The 19,097-nt window shown below is 42.7% G+C and overlaps 1 long non-coding RNA gene across 1 annotated transcript in view; it reads left to right on the top strand.

The window, feature by feature from the left end:
• Window positions 1-16,281, top strand: part of LOC139179948 (uncharacterized) — a 66,627-nt gene extending 50,346 nt beyond the window's left edge. The window contains exon 3 of the long non-coding RNA XR_011564251.1: window positions 15,899-16,281. This is a non-coding gene — a long non-coding RNA (uncharacterized lncRNA). The remainder of the gene's footprint in view (window positions 1-15,898) is intronic.
• Window positions 16,282-19,097: the final 2,816 nt, after the last annotated feature.

The following is a 19,097-nucleotide window of genomic DNA, read 5'->3' as shown; positions in this document are numbered from 1 at the left end:
ACTGAGCGACTGAACTGAAACATAAACATTTAACAGCAGACGTGAGCAATATAAAAGTTTTGCATTTCTGAGTCTGTTTTTGCAGCATATCTTTTTTTGCCATGCTGGGCAGCAAAGAGTACAGACAGAAGAGGAGCCCCTGTCGGTGATGACCTTCAGAAAAGTTCAGACCGGTGAGAAGGTGCCTTAACATCAGGTATGAGTAGAGGAAGTCGATGCTCTAAAGCCCCAAGGTGAGCCAAGAAGAGAGGCTCTACCACGGGGTTCCCCAAATTCTCAGTGAGATTCATTTATTTGAAGGGAAAAGACACTGAGGTCAAGGAAATTTGGGGAACAGTGGGATAAACCAGCTTAGACCAGTTTCTTCACAGCAGGATTTCTCAGAACTTATTAAAAGCTAATAGGGGTGCTGAAGCTTTAGGGGGAGACATTTTGCAATTGAACTACAGATCCAGCTTTGCCCTCCACCCTATCTTTCCATCTTTTTTAACTTTCCACAGAATATCTCATGGACCTGGTGTTTGGTGGGACATGCTATAGGAAATCCAGTCTGATGCCATAGTATAGAATGGTCTTCACAGGAAAAGCAGAGGATGGCAGCTAGGACAAAAATCGAGGGATGGGGCAGAGAGAAAAGAAGAGACAAGGAAAAGCAGGAGAATGGAAGGGTAATTAGAAAAAAAAAAAGGATAGGTGAGAAACACAAAGGTGAAGGGAAAGGAGAGAGGGAGGAAAAACTTAAGAGAATGAGGAAAAGGAAGAGGGGAGCAGGAAAGTACCACTAGAGAGACCCCTCCTTACGAAAACCACCTCTCCATCGCTTTGATAGAGACCCAGGGGCCTGTGTCTTCTCTGTGCTCATCTCCCCCACAGCCACCCAACACCAGCATGTTACTCTCCACTGTGGGTTTTCTCTGAAATGTGACCCATCTCACAATCCCTTCCTCAATGGCTAATTACTTGAAATGCAAGAATTCATTTGCAAAGGAAGCTCGTAACATGGAAATAAACAGTGGGCCCCAAAGAAACCCAGAAAAATAAAATAAGAAATTCCAAAAATATTTAATTACTGCATCTCTTATTGTTGTTGTGTAGCTTCTTATAGCGTAAAACAAGACCCAAACTAGCCAAACATACTCTACTCAGCCAGAAAGTCTAGTCGTCTAAAGAGCAGATGAAGGCAAACTGACAGCTTTTAAGCCCCAACAGGGCTTTTAACGCAAAAGGGCCTGCTTTCAAGCAAACTGAAAGCACCAAAGTAGTAAAATAAATTCCTAAAAGCTTAAATGCTGTGCATGTACACAGTGCTAAACCCCTTAGAATTCTACAACAAAAAGATACTTAACTACTTAATGGAAGCTGTTTGTTATTTTTTTTAAAGTCTCAAGTAACACATACTAAAATAGAAATAAGTATTTTGAAATAAACTCATGGAGTGCTCATCCAAATCTGAAGCCCCTAGAGTTCTCAGAAATATGGGATAGGATTTGAAGCAGTTTGGGCTTCCCGAGTAGCTTCCTGGTGGCTTAGCAGTAAAGAATCTGCCTGCAACACAGGAGACGCGGGTTTGATCCCTGGGTCAAGAAGATCTCCTGGAGTAGGAAATGGCAACCCACTCCAGTATTCTTGCCTGGGAAATCCCATGGACAGAGGAGCCTGGTGGGCTACAGTCCATGGGGTCACAAAACTGTCAGATACAACTGAGCAACTGAGCACATTTGAAGCAGTTACATTAAGACTGATACCAGGTTTCATTTGAACAGTGATTCTCACCTCTTAATTCCCATGATTCTTGTGTGTGTGTGTGTGTGTGTGTGTGTGTGTTGTTGTTCTCTACAGTTAGTCTCTTATCTTGGGTTTCAGTCCATATTTATGTTCACAATTGTTCCTGGACTCAGTGCTGGACTGTCAGGTTGACCAATGACATCCCCGAACTTTCTATGATTTCAATGAATGTAGTGACTAGCATAGTACACCCTGGGTTAGAGAATGGAGTTGATACTAGTCTATCCAAAAGGAAGGAAACTTGACATGTAGTTAACCTATTTAATTCTTCCACAGATAAGGAGTTGGCCTTTCTTATTATTAAAAATAAGAGACATAAGCCAATATTACTGACTTTGTAAGTGCTCCAGAGGATGAAAGCCCTCACATTTGAGATTTTTCTGAAAGCCTTCCAGCTTTCAACAGTTGCTGCGTATTTTGAGTTTATTCATCTTGAGCCTCTAAGCCATGGTGGCCAGTGATGGTACACATGGTGTTCTCACTTTCTGTGCCTGTGGCAGACATCTCTAATCTATCTCTACCTTCTTTCCCACTGAGTGGTCTCTTAATACAGTGTTCCAAGCAACCAATGAGTCAGAGCTGGTGCTGAAAATGAAACCAACTTGTCTTTCTTGCTTTACTCTGAATCCGAGGTGATTTGTTCATAAAGCAAGAACAAGGAATATAGGCTCAGAACTCCTCTGAATAGGGAAGCTTGAGATCTCATGTTAAAGATGGAAGATACAAAAATGAGGGGAACCAAGAGATATAGAGTCACATGAAAATAAGATCTGACTTTTCTCCCATCCTCTTGAAAGCTCTTTATAAATAACTCCTCCTCATTCTTTTTGTATCCTATACTCCTCAGCACAAATGCAAGGATTGGACCAAAAGGTATCAGAAAGTTTTATCCAAGAATGGATTAGTCTGGGCTGGGGAAACTTTCAAAATGGTCTTGGAATAATACAGTTAGGGCTACTGGTCAGAATTTCCTGGTCTGCCAAGTCTTTCTCACATTAACCCCTTGGAGCTTGACATCTCTGTGAGAAAGGCGAAAGAGATGTCATCTTTTCTTTTATTCATGAGGAAAGAGAAGCTTAAAGTAGGTGGGGGATTTTGCAAGCTCACATGGTTGTGAAGGGATGGAATCGGAAAAAGAACCCAGATTTTAACACTGAATCCAGCGCTCTTTCTGAAGAAAGTTGTGGTACTCACATTGGGGTGGAAGCATGCCAAGATAGGTAGGGCAGGGCCAAGAGATCATTTCAAATACTTGGTTTAGGGAATTCCCTGGAAGTCCAGTGGTTAGGACTCCACACTTCCACTGCAGGGGGTATGGTTTCAATCCCTGGTCGGGAAAATAAGATCTGACAAGCCTTGCAGTGTGGAAATAAAAAAGGTATAAAATGTCACTTTTAGGGAAACATTTTGATATAAACAGAGTAAAGGCACATTATGAAGTAGAACACAGAATTTGCATGACTTTTTACAATAAAATACAATAAAATGTAAGTTTTCAAAGATGCTGACTGGCATCCTTTTTCTGGCCATGCCCCCAGGCCTTCTGATGGTACACTTTCATTGTTCTCTGCTGTTCTGGTGAAATGAGTGAGAAGTATTGCTCTTCAACATGCTTTTCTTCACCCTTTCTTTTCTCCTCCTCCTTGTTCTTCTTTGTCGTCTTCATTTATTTAGGTGATGTTGCCACCCTCAGAGCCCCCCAGAGGCAGCTTGTTCGTGAATTGTTTCAGAGGCATGGAGCTGCCATGGCTAGGTTCTGGTGAGGCTCTCTTCCTGGCTTACAGACAGCAGTCTTATCACACACATCCTCACATGGCAGTGAGAGCAAGAGAGTCTTTCTGCTGTCTTTTCTTATGAGGGCACTAACCCCACCACAGGTGCTCCAACTTCATGGCCTCTCTGGATGGGTTGATCCAGGGCCTGAGCCCTATTATCAAGGACTTCATACTGAGACTGATGTAGGATGTCTGAGACTTTGTGCTTCCTGATTCACCTACAGTGAACTTGTTTTGATAGTTGGAATTAGGCATGGGCCCATTTCCAAGCCAGTCACCATGGCCAGTGTGAGGGGCTTTACTGATTCATTTAACCCAATCAAAGTTCATTTCAGGAGCTGAAGTGTCAGCCCATCCAAATTGTACAGCTATTTCATAATCTGGGAAAGAAAGGAGTAGAGATGATGGGATATGACTATGTTGCCACTTACAATATCCTCTTTAAAGCCATCCACTTTAAACTGTTGACTGTGTCTGCTACAAGGTAAGTTGTAAGTACAATGAACAGTCTAACTGACCATCTGCCTGTTTATTATGAGCTATAGTGAACATCCTGGCAGAGGGTAATAATGGGATGGACCCTACAGAAAACACAAAGGGAAATGCTGTGAGGCCAACACCCGCTCTGAACTCTTATGTTGTGGCAACACAAAGGAATTCAAGAAAGGGACAGAAGCCCCTGACCCCTAAAACTGCATTTGGGGCTTCATTGGGTCCACATCCTTACCTGCATTCACTCCTTCCTCCAGCTCTGGGAAGAGTCATCTTCATTCTTCTTCCATATGGAAATTTCAATCACTTTCCAGATGACTTTGGAATATATATAGTTTAAAAGTTGAGAGTCCATTATGCTAAGCGAAAGATAAGAGGACAAATATGGTATAATTATAATTATAATTATATGAGGCTCATATAAGTTATATAATATAATATAATAATAACTTATATGAGGCTTCCCTGGTGGTTCAGAGGTTAAAGCGTCTGCCTGCAATACGGGAGACCTGGATTCAATCCCTGGGTTGGGAAGATCCCCTGGAGAAGGAAATGGCAACCCACTCCAGTATTCTTGCCTGGAGAATCCCATGGACGGAGGAGCCTGAGGGGCTACAGTCCACGGAGTCTCGAAGAGTGGCTTCACTTTAACTTTCACACTTATATGAGGTAGTCAAATTCATAGAGACAGAGAGTAGAACAGTGGTTTCCAGGGGCTGGAGGTGAGGCAAACAGGGAGTATTGTTTAATTGGTATAGAGTTTCAGTTTTGCAAGATGAAGAGTTCTAGAGATGGATGGGGATGATGGTTGCATAACAATGTCAATGTACTTAATAGGACTCAACTGTATACTTTAAAGTGATTACAATGGTTTATGTGTATTTTGCCACAACTAAAAAAATGTTGAGAGTCATTTGTGGAATTTCCTTTTTTTAACCTTATTTTCACCAGAACATTTTTTTTTTTCAAACTTCTATTTGTATTATAAACATCTTACATGAATAGTCAGCAATTTTTTCCCACCTCAAACACTTTTTTTTTTTACAGATAAATTTAGACCTTCTAGTGAGCTACTCTAGATTTTCTTTTCCTAGATTCACAATGTATTTTTTATTTTTTTGGTCTAAAGTGTTCTTTTTCATTTTTACCCTCCTGATTTCCTCTCCCAAATGGAGTAACTTTAGTTAGTTTTAGTGGCTATTAGAGTTACCATCATTTCACATTTTCTTGGGAGGATGAGCATAGCCCAACTGTGTTTTGGGTAGGATTCAGATAAAGCCAAATCAGTCACTAACTAAGGCTACAGCCTGAGTGTCACAGCTTTCACTGGATTCTCAACAGTCACCTCCTTTGCCAGGTCCTTTATGAACAAGATTTCACTAGGTTCTCCCAGCTTCCCTGAGAGGTCTGTGTATCATCACCATTATACACAGGGACACCCAGAGATGTTCAGCAACTTAAATGTTCAAAGCTCACAGTTAGCATCCTTGGCTCTAAGCTTTGTAACTTCGTTCTTTCCATACTAGAATGCCTCCATCCAGTCTTTTCCTTTTATTCCAAGCATTAGGATATTTCCATACCTGAAATGGGGATTGAAAAAGTTGGCTGGGAAGAACTGGTGGTGGAATCTCTGCAGTACAAGAGAATTCATCACAGCTTTCTGACTTGCCTCCTACCGTCTTGCTCTCCATCTGCCCAGCTCCTCCTGGTTCCCCTAGTTCTCCAGCTGCCATCACCACACCTGAAGGACACATCAATCCACACCTTGAGGCAACCTCAGTCAGTCAGTCCAGTCACTCTGTCCTATCTGACTCTTTGTGACCTCATGGACTGCAGCACACCAGGCTTCCCTGTCCATCACCAACTCCTGGAGCTTGCTCAAACTCGTGTCCATTGAGTTGGTGATGCCATCCAGTCATCTCATCCTCTGTCGTCCCCTTCTCCTCCTGCCTTCAGTCCTTCCCAGCATCAGGATCTTTTCCAATGAGTCAGTTCTTTGCATTAGGTGGCCAAAGGATTGGAGCTTCAGCTTCAGCATCAGTCCTTCCAATGCATATTCAGGACTGATTTCCTTTAGGATTGACTGGTTTGATCTCCTTGCTGTCCAAGGAACTTTCAAGAGTCTTCTCCAACACCACAGTTCAAAAGCATCAATTCTTCAGTGCTCAGCTTTCTTTATAGTCCAACTATCACATCCATACATGACTACTGGAAAAATCATAGCTGACTATATATGGACCTTTGTTGGTGAAGTAATGTCTCTGCTTTTTAATATGGTGTCTACATTTGTCATAGCTTTTCCTTCAAGGAGCAAGCATCTTTTAATTTCAAGGCTGCAGTCACCATCTGCAGTGATTTTGGAGCCCAAGAAAATAAAGTCTCTCACTGTTTCCATTGTTTCCCTATTTGTCATGAAGTGATGGGACTGGATGCTAAAGCTGAAACTCCAATACTTTGGCCACCTCATGCGAAGAATTGACTCATTGGAAAAGACTTTGATGCTGGGAGGGATTGGGGGCAGGAGGAGAAGGGGATGACAGAGGATGAGATGGCTGGATGGCATCACTGACTCGATGGAAGTGAGTTTGAGTGAACTCCAGGAGTTGGTGATGGACAGGGAGGCCTGGCATGCTGTGATTCATGGGGTCGAAAAGAATCGGACATGACTGAGTGACTGAACTGAACTGATGGGACTGGATGCCATGATCTTCGGTTTTTGAATGTTGAGTTTTAAGTCAGCTTTTTCACTCTCCTCTTTCACTTTCATCAAGATCTCTTTAATTCCTCTTAGCTTTCTTCCATAAGGGTGGTGTCATCTGCATATCTGCAGTTATTGATATTTCTCCTTGCAGTCTTGATTCCAGCTTGTGCTTCATCCAGCCCAGCATTTAGCATGATGTACTCTGCATATAAGTTAAATAAGAAAGGTGACAATATACAGCCTTGACTTACTCCTTTCCCAATTTGAAATCAGTCCGTTGTTCCATGTCCAGTTCCAACTGTTGCTTCTTGACCTGCATACAGGTTTTTCAGGAGGCAGATAAGGTAGTCTAGCCCACTCCAGTACTCTTGCCTGGAAAATCCCATGGATGGGGGAGCCTGGTAGGCTGCAGTCCATGGGGTCCCGGGGAGTCGGACACGACTGAGCGACTTTACTTTCACTTTTCACTTTCCTGCATTGGAGAAGGAAATGGCAACCCACTCCAGTGTTCTTGCCTGGAGAATCCCAGGGACGGGGGAGCCTGTTGGGCTGCCGTCTGTGGGGTCGCACAGAGTCGGACACGACCGAAGTGACTTAGCAGCAGCAGCAGCAGTATTCCCATCTCTTGAAGAATTTTCTAGTTTGTTGTGATCCACACAGTCAAAGACTTTAGTGTAGTCAATAAAGCAGAAGTAGATATTTTTCTGGAATTTTCTTGCTTTTTTTGTGATCCAGCAGATGTTGGCAATTTGATCTATGGGTGCTCTGCCTTTTCTAAATCCAACTTAAACATCCGGAAATTCTCGCTTCACGTACTGTTGAAACCTAGCTTGGAGAATTTTGAGCCAACCTGAGTGGAGGCAAATCTCTGGCTTCCCTTTTTAAAGCAGAAACAAGAATAGCACTTTTCAGAAATAAAGGAATATTTACTAAGATAAATTGTTATTCGTTCATCTATAATAAAATAACATGCCTACAGGTGCCCTGACAATTCCAAGGCTGACCATAAAAGGCCAAAAAGTGGGCAGTGACCCAATTCTTGGAAATCCCCACTCCTTTTCTAAAGTAGTTGGAATAATCCTTTCACTCATTAGCCTATGAAATTATCCAGTGCATAGGGAAACTGAAAATGTGTTAGTCACTCAGTCATGTCCAACTCTTTGCAACCATATGGACTGTAGCCCACCAGGTTCCTCTGTCCATGAAATTCTCCAGGCAAGAATACTAGAGTGGGTAGCCATTCCTTTCTCTAGGAGATCTTCCTGACCCAGGGATTAAACCTGGGTCTCCTGCATTGCAGGCAGATTCTTTCAGTTCAGTTCAGTTCAGTCGTTCAGTCGTGTCTGACTCTTTGCGACCCCATGAACCGCAGCACCCCAGGCCTCCCTGTCCATCACCAACTCATGGAGTCTACCCAAACCCATGTTCATTGAATCGGTGATGCCATCCAACCATCTCATCCTCTGTCGTCCCCTTCTCCTCCTGCCCTCAATCTTTCCCAGCATCAGGGTCTTTTCAAATGAGTCAGCTCTTCGCATCAGGTGGCCAAAGTATTGGAGTTTCAGCTTCAACATCAGTCCTTCCAATGAACACCCAGGACTGATCTCCTTTAGGATGGACTGGTTGGATCTCCTTGCAATCCAAGGGACTCTCAAGAGTCTTCTCCAACACCACAGTTTAAAAGCATCAATTCTTCGGCGCTCAGCTTTCTTTATAGTCCAACTCTCACATCCATACATGACCACTGAAAAAACCATAGCCTTGACTAGAAGGACTTTTGTTGACAAAGTAATGTCTCTGCTTTTGAACATGCTGTCTAGGTTGGTCATAACTTTCCTTCCAAGGAGTAAGCATCTTTTAATTTCATGGCTGCAATCACCATCTGCAGTGATTTTGGAGCCCCCCAAAATAAAGTCTGACACTGTTTCCACTGTTTCCCCATCTATTTGCCATGAAGTGATGGAACCAGATGCCATGATCTTCATTTTCTGAATGTTGAGCTTTAAGCCAACTTTTTCACTCTCCTCTTTCACTTTCATCAAGAGGCTTTTTAGTTCCTCTTCACTTTCTGCCATAAGGGTGGTGTCATCTGCATATCTGAGGTTATTGATACTTCTCCCAGCAATCTTGATTCCAGCCTGTGCTTCTTCCAGCCCAGTGTTTCTCATGATGTACTCTGCATATAAGTTAAATAAGCAGGGTGACAATATACAGCCTTGACGTACTCCTTTTCCTATTTGGAACCAGTCTGTTGTTCCATGTCCAGTTCTAACTCTTGCTTCCTGACCTGCATATAGGTTTCTCAAGAGGCAGGTCAGGTGGTCTGGTATTCCCATCTCTTTCAGAATTTTCCACAGTTTATTGTGATCCACACAGTCAAAGGCTTTGGCATAGTCAATAAAGCAGAAGTAGATGTTTTTCTGGAACTCTCTTGCTTTTTCCATGATCCAGCAGATGTTGGCCATTTGATCTCTGATTCCTCTGCCTTTTCTAAAACCAGCTTGAACATCTGGAAGTTCATGGTTCACGTATTGCTGAAGCCTGGCTTGGAGAATTTTGAGCATTACTTTACTAGTGTGTGAAATGAGTGCAATTGTGCAGTAGTTTGAGCATTCTTTGGCATTGCCTTTCTTTGGGATTGGAATACAAACTGACCTTTTCCAGTCCTGTGGCCACTACTGAGTTTTCCAAATTTGCTGGCTTATTGAGTGCAGCACTTCCACAGCATCATCTTTCAGGATTTGAAATAGCTCAACTGGAATTCCATTCTTTACCATCTGAGAAACCCCCTGTTTTGGGGCCTCTCTCAAGCCTTTTGAGACAGACCACATTCTGTCTATGAAGTGTGGGGTATAGTTCTCTCAATAAATCTACCTATCACTCTGCCTCTTACTAGGAGGCAATCAGGAAGCTGAGATATAAAACACCTGAGCTTCAGTAAGTCCTGTGGCCAGGTGTTCGATCTCAATGAAAAGTAAATGAGTTTGGATCTTAAGTCATGGGTTCTAGTCCCAATCTAAATTTTGGCTGGGTTTGAATATCATGTGACCTGTGCAGTTTCAGAGTTAAGAGTGTGTTCAAACTCTAGCAATGCCCATCACTAAGTGGCTGTGAGACTTCAGGCTGGCGAAATCGGTCCACCCCTCCAAGTATCACTTCCCTCCTATATAGGGTTTCAGGGAAGATTGAAGAGGTGCATACACACAGCATTCAATAACCTCTCCCATAATGTTCTCTATCAATGAGCCTATGAGTTGGGTGTCAATACTCCAGTTTCACAGATAACGCAGCCTTTGAACCGAGGTCTGCTGTGGTCAAGGCCCATGTTCTTTCCATCTCCCCACTGCGGTGACCCTCATGTGAGCACTTGTTCACATACTGTCTTGCACCGTTACCAGACTGTATTTGAGGAGGCCAAAACAGCCCTAAGTAAACAACTGTTTGAACTGCATGCATGAATGCCCATGTTAGTAAAAGGAGAGGAAATGATTTGAATTTGAAAGACAGAAAAAGCTCTTGTACCAGAGGCTAATAGAGTAATTCGTTTAGACAGTCAGTTAGTTAATATTTACTGAGTATTCATAAGATACCTGGCCCTATTCATATAGATTGTACAATTTTGGATGCCTGGAGGGAGTGGGTAAGGCAGGTTGGGGGGATTGCAGGAATGGGGAAGTTGGCCTAAAAAAATTCTGAATTATAAATTTTAATATTTCTTATTATTTTCAGATCATTGGAAACCTCAATCTGGTTTAAAAACTATTATTAGAGATAGTAAAGACTGATATTATAGTATGATTTATAATAAATATATTATTAACGTAATAAATGTATTAATAGTAACTGTTATGTGAAAACATTTCTGTCCTCTTTCTATTCCCAAATTTGGTTGCTTGCAAACTTTGCATAGTCTCTCAAAACTAGCCATTTTAAATTCTGAATTAGCCAAGTGCAAGTAAAGGCTTTTATTGGACTGTTGCTATGGGCAGAAAATACTTGAAAAGAAGACTTCACTTCTTGGATAGAAGGTGCACAGAGTCTTCCAGAGAGCAGGACTTCAGGTCTGGAAGGAGGTTTATGTCATTCAGTTTATGAAAGGGACAAGCAGCACAGGTAGGAACCCAAAGGTCCCAGGTATGTGTAGTTAGTTGAGGGGTAACACCAGCATTGCTGGTGGTTAAGTCAGGATGTGATTAAGTCTGGATGAATTGGTAGAAAGTGGTGAAGAGAAGCAAGAACCCAAGGCCAAGGATCCCTCCACGTGGGCATCTGCAGGTTCAGGCAGGTTAGGAGAATGACGGGTTAAAGCAGGTTGGATCACAAGTGACACAGTGAGGAAGGGCTCAGGGGAGTGGCTCCCGAGCTTGAATCCTCAAAATGAGTGTTGAAATGGGAATGGGATGACTCTAGGGACCTCTCTCCTCTTTCTGTCATTCTTGACTCATTAAATGGATTCTAGCTGATGCAGAAAGGGGATGAAGGAAGGCAGTCTAATCAGGTGCCTCCAAGCAAATTTGAATCCCAGTCTGTCATAGGCTGAGCTATCTTGGTAAATCATTAATCTTCAGGCTTCCATTTCCTCATCTGTAAAGTGGGGATAACAACAACAGTACCTTCCTCCCAAGACGGACTGTCACATGTTCAGCATTGTACCCAGCACCGAAGCACCTCGGTGCTCAGTACCAGGCAATGATGATAAATGTTGAACTGGCAGGATCTAGGGCTCCCACTTTTGGTTTGCTAGCTCCTCCAGGGCAGGATCTAAGGTTTTATTTTTAGTGCTCAGTAAACTATTTAGTTCACCATCATGATTGTGAATAAAATAACATTCAGCTGTTTTGTAACATGGCTTCTGCTCCCAATGATGACTAATACCTGATACCAAGCAACCTCTCTGTGGACTTGGAATCAAGTCCTCCAGGTTTTTTTTCTACCAGAACAAGAGACAGCGGAGCTATAGCAACCCAGTTGTGTTGTCATGTGAGTCATCCCTGCTCCCACTGCTTATCCTTCCATTAGCCCCTGAACCTCAGATCCTAATAAAAGAGCCAGCATAGAAAGAAAAAAGAAAGGAATATGACAGCAGAAGTAGAGAATGGTCCACCTGGAGGGTTGGAAGGCATTTCTGAAGGTTCTCCAGACCAACCGCCCCATAGCCAATTAAGTAACAGCAAAGTCCAGAAGGGGATGGAGAGAAGTGGCAGGAGGAAGGAAGGGAGCCCGCCAAGGAAAGGCAGGTTACAGATGTTAAGGGGGTTCAACAGAAGCTTTGCTTCTAATTCTGATGTTAACAACTGATCTGTGCTATGTTAGAATACCAGACCACCTTACCTACCTCCTGGGAAATCTGTATGCAGGTCAAGAAGCAACAGTTAGAACCGGACATGGAACAGTGGACTGATTCCAAATTGGGAAAGGAGTATGTCAAAACTGTATATTGTCACCCTGCTTATTTGACTTGTATGCAGAGTACATCATGAGAAATACTGTGCTGGATGAAGCACAAGCTGGAATCAAGATTGCAAGGAAAAATATCAATAACCTCAGATATGCAGATGATACTGCCCTTACGGCAGAAGATGAAAAGGAACTAAAGAGCCTCTTGATGAAAGTGAAAGAGGAGAGTGAAAAAATTGACTTAAAACTCAACATTCAAAAAACTAAGACCATAGCATCTAGTCCCATCACTTCATGGCAAATAGATGGGGAAGCAATGGAAACAGTGAGAGACTTTATTTTTTGGGCTGCAAAATCACTGCAGATGGTGACTGCAGCCTTGAAATTAAAAGATGCTTGCTCCTTGGAAGAAAAGCTATGACAAACCTAGACAGCATATTAAAAAGCAGAGACATTACTTTTTACAAAGCGCCATATAGTCAAGCTATGATCTTTCCAGTAGTCGTGTATGGATGTGACAGTTGGACCATAAAGAAACCTGAGCACTGAAGAATTGATGCTTTTGAAATGTGGTGTTGGAGAAGACTCTTGAAAGTCCCAGAAGGACTGATGCTGAAACTGAAGCTCCAATACTCTGGCCACCTAATGCAAAGAACTAACTCATTGGAAAAGATCCTGATGCTGGGAAAGACTGAAGGCAGGAGGAGAAGCGGACAACAGAGGATGAGATAATTGGATGGCATCACTGACTCAATGGACATGCATTTGAGCAAGCTCTGGGAGTTGGTAATGGATAGGGAAGCCTGGTGTGCTGCAGTCCATGGGGTCAGAAAGAGTTGGACACAACTGAGCGACTGAACTGAACTGATGCTACGTTGTAGAGGCTGAGATTCCTGGGGAGTAGACAGGAGGTCTCTTCCACAGATTCGGAGTCTCTGACTGAGAATCTTTTTTGCAAAGAGGCATGTAACATCTTCTGTAGATATTCTCATCAGATAACGAGCTTAAATTATATTAGACTTTTTTCTCAACCCTAATTACTCTTTTCCACTTTGCTTTTGTAGTACTCTGTATGTTACTACCTTTCTTTCTTTGCCATCCCTTTCTTTTTTAAAATGTTGCTTCTCTACTTCTCTTTCATTCAAAGTATAAACATTTTTTTAAAAAAGTCCCTTCATTTCCTTCTTTTCTCTCCCACTGCCTCTTCAACTCTCTATCTCCTGCCCTTTGCCCTTCTGTTCTTTCTGATTATTTATTTCCTTTTCTGTTTTACTTGCCATTTATCTTGCTCTAACACTGCTTATGAGCCTCTACTTATATTCAGGTCTACATCTTCAGTCCAAGATAATTCCACCTCTTCACAGGGAGGAAAAAACTAGAAAAAAACGCAGAGCTGTTGGTTCTGGCTCTTCTCTTATTGTGTAGCTCTGTTATTCGCTCATGCTTTTGATTCTTAGTCTCAGCACTGAAAAGAGAGAATGATGCAGGAATACTGCTCAGCAATGTGCTTCACTAATCGTCTTTCAACTAAAGCCTTAGAAGGCACAGCTTCACTATATAAGGTGCAAGATGTTCCAGGATGATATTATGCCACTGATATTATGCCTTTCAGGACTAGGTAATCTGCTAAAGTCCAGCCTCTGCCACTCTACTGCCCACATTGGGACACTATGTGATTCTGGGATTCACTTTGGAATTACAGAGATTTTGACAGAAAGCTTCTTCAAAGTCAACAGAGTCAATCTAGCCACTTGCCATTTATGTTCCTGAAAAGGGAAACTCATTACTTCTCGAGGCAGCCTAATTCATTCCATAACCAAATAAGAAAGCTAGGTTTAAAAAAAAAATTTCATATATTTTATCTTGGTGGCTGTTTGCTTAGCAAACTCTCCTTCCATGAACTATAGTTATTTGTAATCTTCGGTAGCCACACGTCATTCCCCTCCTATCAAAGTCTTTGCAAGAGAGGGCTTTAGAGTTATCAGAATACTGGGTTATTTGTCTTTTTCAATTTATAGATGTGGTAGTAAAAATGTGTTTGTAGTGCATGGATCCATCCTCATCAGCCTCATTGTCATGTATGATAATAATAGCTAAAATTTCTATAGAATTACTATGTGCCAAGCATGTTTAGCATTTTGCATATATTAAATCAAGTTAATGTGATTTCTCTAAACAACTTTTCCTATTTGCTTCCCTATTGAGGAATTTGATGGCCTATCAAGAAAAGAAGGAATCTAGATGTCATCTAGTCCAATCCTCAACTTGTCCCATAAATCCCAGAGAGGGTGTGTACCTTACCTTTGGTGGTAGTGTGGGATCTCAAGCATCTTACTAACAAGTTCATTGCTCATAGCCAGGATTAAGAAAGGTATTGTAGGAACCTGAGAGACTCTTTCATAAGAATTTGCCTTGCATTGCTCTACTTGTGGCTAATACTCTGCCACAGGGTGCCCAAATCATGTACCTTACATTGTTATCTTTTAAAGTAAGTCCTTCTTTGAATTTCTTTTAAGGCCCTTATATTATCTCTCTTTCCAGAATTTCCTTCCAAGCTATTGAGATTTCTGATTTGGAACAAAACCATTTCAACTGCTCTTCCATTAACTCCCCTATCAGAACAACTAACAGACACAGTTCAGTTGACCTATTAGAGGTCTGCCAGGTCTTTCTCCTGCCTGGCTTGTGGAAGGATGCAAGAAGCAGTGGGAGAACAGGTATCAGGAGAGGGGAACCCTGGGTGGAACTTGAGACGTCTTAGCAGGCTTCATGTGAAACAGAGCACCTCTCTGGCAGGAAAGAAGGGAGCTGGATCCCTGGTTATTTACCTCCATGGAAGTTCACTTGAATTCTCTGGGATGGAATTGGAAACTCCTGCTCAATACTGATTGTGTACATTTCTTCTCAAGACTCTCTCTATGACCCATCTACCTTTGGAACCATGTCTGGCACATCAGTAGAGAGGAAAGATTTAAACTAGAAAGATGGAGTTTGTATGGATTTCAGGGTTACACACAGGCTTCCCTGGAGGTTCAGACAGTAAAGAATCTGCCTGCAATGGGGGAGACCTGGGTTTGATCCCTGGGTTGGGGAACATTCCCTGGAGGAGGGCATGGCAACCCACTCCAGTATTCTTGCCTGGAGAATCTCCATGGACAGAGGAGCCTGGTGGGCGACAGTCCATGGGGTCACAAAGAGCTGGGCACAGCTGAGCAACTCAGCACAGCACACGATCACACACACATCTGTGTGTATGGTCATTGTACCGCTTAAAACTATGGGAGCTTGTGTAAGTGACTTAACTCCCTGTCTCCAATTCTTTCCTTGTGACTGATAGCACTGATCTCAAACGCCAGTGTGGGTTTCAAACAAGGTAACATGGACTAAGTTTGCATAATGTTAGGTATAGACACTCAGTAAAGGTTAGTTTTCTTATCTCTCACTGTGTGTGTGTGTGTGTGTGTGTTTGGAGAGAAGAGGAGGAAGATTTGATGAATATGAATTGGAGAACTGGTCCAGAAATAAAGGATCTATAAATAGTCAAACACAAAAAGTCAAACACAAAACAGAAAAGAACAGAGGTGGAAGGAATGGGAAAAATAAGTTTAGAAAAACGCTACCTAAATTACCTAAATGCTACCTAAATGCTACCAAATATTAACTAAACACCTCCTATTTATATGTTTAGGTTCTCTTCGAGTTAACCAGTGTATAGGACTAAAGGATTTTTTTTTTTTTTGGCTCTTAGTTCCCACCCGGCTCCCCTACATCTGGAAGCCTCAAGTCTTAACCACTGGACCACCACGGAAGGAAGTCCCAGGGTATTCTTGTCCTCAAAAAGCCTCAATACTTTTGAGAAGACAAAATTTATTCATTTGTAAAAGAGATAATTAAAATACAAAGGACCTGCTACTCTGGGAGTTAAGAGGCAAGATCTGTCTGTGTTTCTAGTCTCTGGAGACCAGACAGCAGTTCATTGGTGCTGTGGGTGGGAGGCAAGGGAAGATGAGAAAATCTTAAAATGATTTCAGTCTGATGACAAAGGCTTGGAAATGTCTTTACACGGGGAGACCGTTGATTTTGTTAAAACTGCAGTGGTGCAAACAATTGGTATTCTTTGTGACAACAGAAAACCCCCAAACAAACCTAAATGGGGCCTGGTGAGGGGGGCAGGGGTGGGGAAGGCTGAAGACGTCCAGTGCATTCTCCTGGTTTCCTTATTCAGTCTGAGAGATGCTGATACCCCTTGTTGAGTTACTTATCTAGATTCTCTCTAAGCTCCGTTTCTTTCTTTCCCCAGCAGATCCCTGGAGAGATGCCCTTTCAACCTTCCAACTCTGCTAAATGCCTTTTGGATCCCAGCAGTGCAGCCCTTTGGGTGGTTGGATTGACTTAGAGCAGACTATTACTGAGGGCTGTTAGGGTTGGTGGAAAGAATTCTAGCCGAATCCTCCAGGTTAGAAGAGAAATGACAGCTCCTCCTCAAAGTATTCCCGTGACAAAGCACAGCAACCACCCTGCAAAGGGTTAATACCCCCCTTCCCTTGCCCCCCCCCCCACCCAACTTGCTGCCAGAGATCAGCTAATCTGATAATTATGGCAACAAACACAGTTTAGACAAACAAGACCTGACCCTGAGGGTTTGGAATGAAAACATTTACTCTCTCCCTCCCCAGAGAGGCTGTGCCTGGAGCATACACACAGAGAGACACTGGGAAAATACCCTTGTGCAGAGGGACAGGGTGAAAACATCTGTGTTCCTGAGCTGCTTAAGAAGATAAAGTTAATGGGGAGAAGGAAGGGGTGGGGGCGGTGTGGGGAGTGGGGAATGGTCCAGTCGGAGGGTGTGCATGTATGGAGCAGATGGAAAATGTACCCAGAACTGGAGATGTAAGCCAATTGTAATTGATTTTACAACAGAGGCCGAGTGTGAGGAGAGGTACAGAGGAATCTGCTGCTGCTGCTGCTAAGTCGCTTCAGTCGTGTTCTACTCTTTACGACCCCATGAATTGCAGCACACCAGGCCTCCCTGTCCATCACCAACTCCTGGAGTTCACCCAAACTCATGTCCATTGAGTCGGTGATGCCATCCAGCCATCTCATCCTCTGTCATCCCCTTCTCCTCTTGCCCCCAATCCCTCCCAGCATCAGAGTCTTTTCCAATGAGTCAACTCTTCGCATGAGGTGGCCAAAGTATTGGAGTTTCAGCTTTAGCATCAGTCCTTCCAAAGAACGTCCAGGACTGATCTCTTTTAGAATGGACTGGTTGGATCTCCTTGTAGTCCAAGGGACTCTCAAGAGTCTTCTCCAACACCACAGTTCAAAAGCATCAATTCTTCGGTGCTCAGCTTTCTTCACAGTCCACCTCTCACATCCATACATGACTACTGGAAAAACCATAGCCTTGACTAGACAGACCTTTGTTGACAAAGTAATGTCTCTGCTTTTTAATATGCTGTCTAGGTTGGTCATAACTTTCCTTCCAAGGAGTAAGCGTCTTTTAATTTCATGGCTGCAATCACCATCTGCAGTGATTTTGGAGCCCCAAAAAACAAAGTCTGACACTGTTTCCACTGTTTCCCCATCTATTTCCCATGAAGTGATGGGACCAGATGCCATGATCTTAGTTTTCTGAATGTTGAGCTTTAAGCCAACTTTTTCACTCTCCTCTTTCACTTTCATCAAGAGGTTTTTTAGTTCCTCTTCACTTTCTTGGATTGTGGCTGGAGGGGGAGAAACATCTTAAACTCCAAAAGTAGGACTTCTCCCTGAGAACGGGAAGGGAAGATTATTCCAAATAGCCCATGATGCTAAGTGAATTTTTAATAATATCTACCTGCTAGGAGTGAGGCTCACAATGACTTGGTTGGTCATCCTTTTCTCATCCCTCATTTTGCTTCTGAGCTGAACACACCCTTTCCCCCTCGCTGTCTGCCTCAAAACTTGTCGAACTGATAATACTTTCCCCTCTTTAGGAATCTAAAATGATGCTTCCTAGAAGAAAACTTTCTGCTTAAACTGGAGATTCTGATCTTGGCTGGCTTTAACCTGGAATTCCAACAGTTTTTCCTTTCTCGACTACCCTCAAGTTTTGCCCCACGTACCCATGAGCCTAATGTCATCCTAGAGCCAGATGTCATTTCTTTTTTACACACGGCTCCTGGTGTATCAGCTGGTAAACACACCTTGCTCCTTAGAGCTCTCCAGAGGATCTCCAGGTATCCTAATCCTTGGAGATTTGCAGATCATATATATAGATGACACCAAGCTAAAAGGAGCAACTACTGTGATTGATGATAGGATCAAGGTTTAAAAGGAATTCCGTAAGGTGAAAGATGGCCTAAAATCAATATGAGAGATGATGCGCCAGGAATGTGAAGCCGTGCGTTTAGGTCCACTAATCAATTTACCAGTATGGGATGGAAAGACCTACAAAACAACAGTTTATGTAAAAAACAAAACACAACCAACAAGACATTTTTTGGTCAATGACTAGTTCAATATGAGATAACAGTGAACCTATCTGTTTAAAGAGTGAATACAATCATGGTAAGTGTTAATAAATTACCATAATCATATTGACATTTTACTGTGTTCTAATCTAGGGAAGGGTAGAACTGAACAAACTTTTTTCTTCCTTTTTTTCCTAAAGTGTAACTGTTGGCTGACCAAATAGAGTCTAAGAGGTTATGCAGATCAATTTTCCTTTGTTTGTGTTTTAATTTAATTTCAGATTCAAGGGCCCAATGGCAATCTACGTAGGATCCACCTTGGAAATCATTACACCTTGTTCAGCTGGTTCCAATTGCCCCTGGCTTTTGAATCCCACTCGGGTCCACTTACCTGCTTCTCTACCGATCTGTTGGAGAGTCAGAGAGCCCTCTACTCCTCGAGGAAAGATGTGCCTATGTGTGTGCTCAGTCGTGTCTGACTCTGCGACCCCACGG

Source organism: Bos indicus, chromosome 26 (assembly GCF_029378745.1).
Source record: "Bos indicus isolate NIAB-ARS_2022 breed Sahiwal x Tharparkar chromosome 26, NIAB-ARS_B.indTharparkar_mat_pri_1.0, whole genome shotgun sequence".
NCBI lineage: Eukaryota > Metazoa > Chordata > Mammalia > Artiodactyla > Bovidae > Bos > Bos indicus.
Note: the sequence above shows the minus strand (reverse complement) of the source record. Positions and strands in the feature narration are given on the sequence as shown.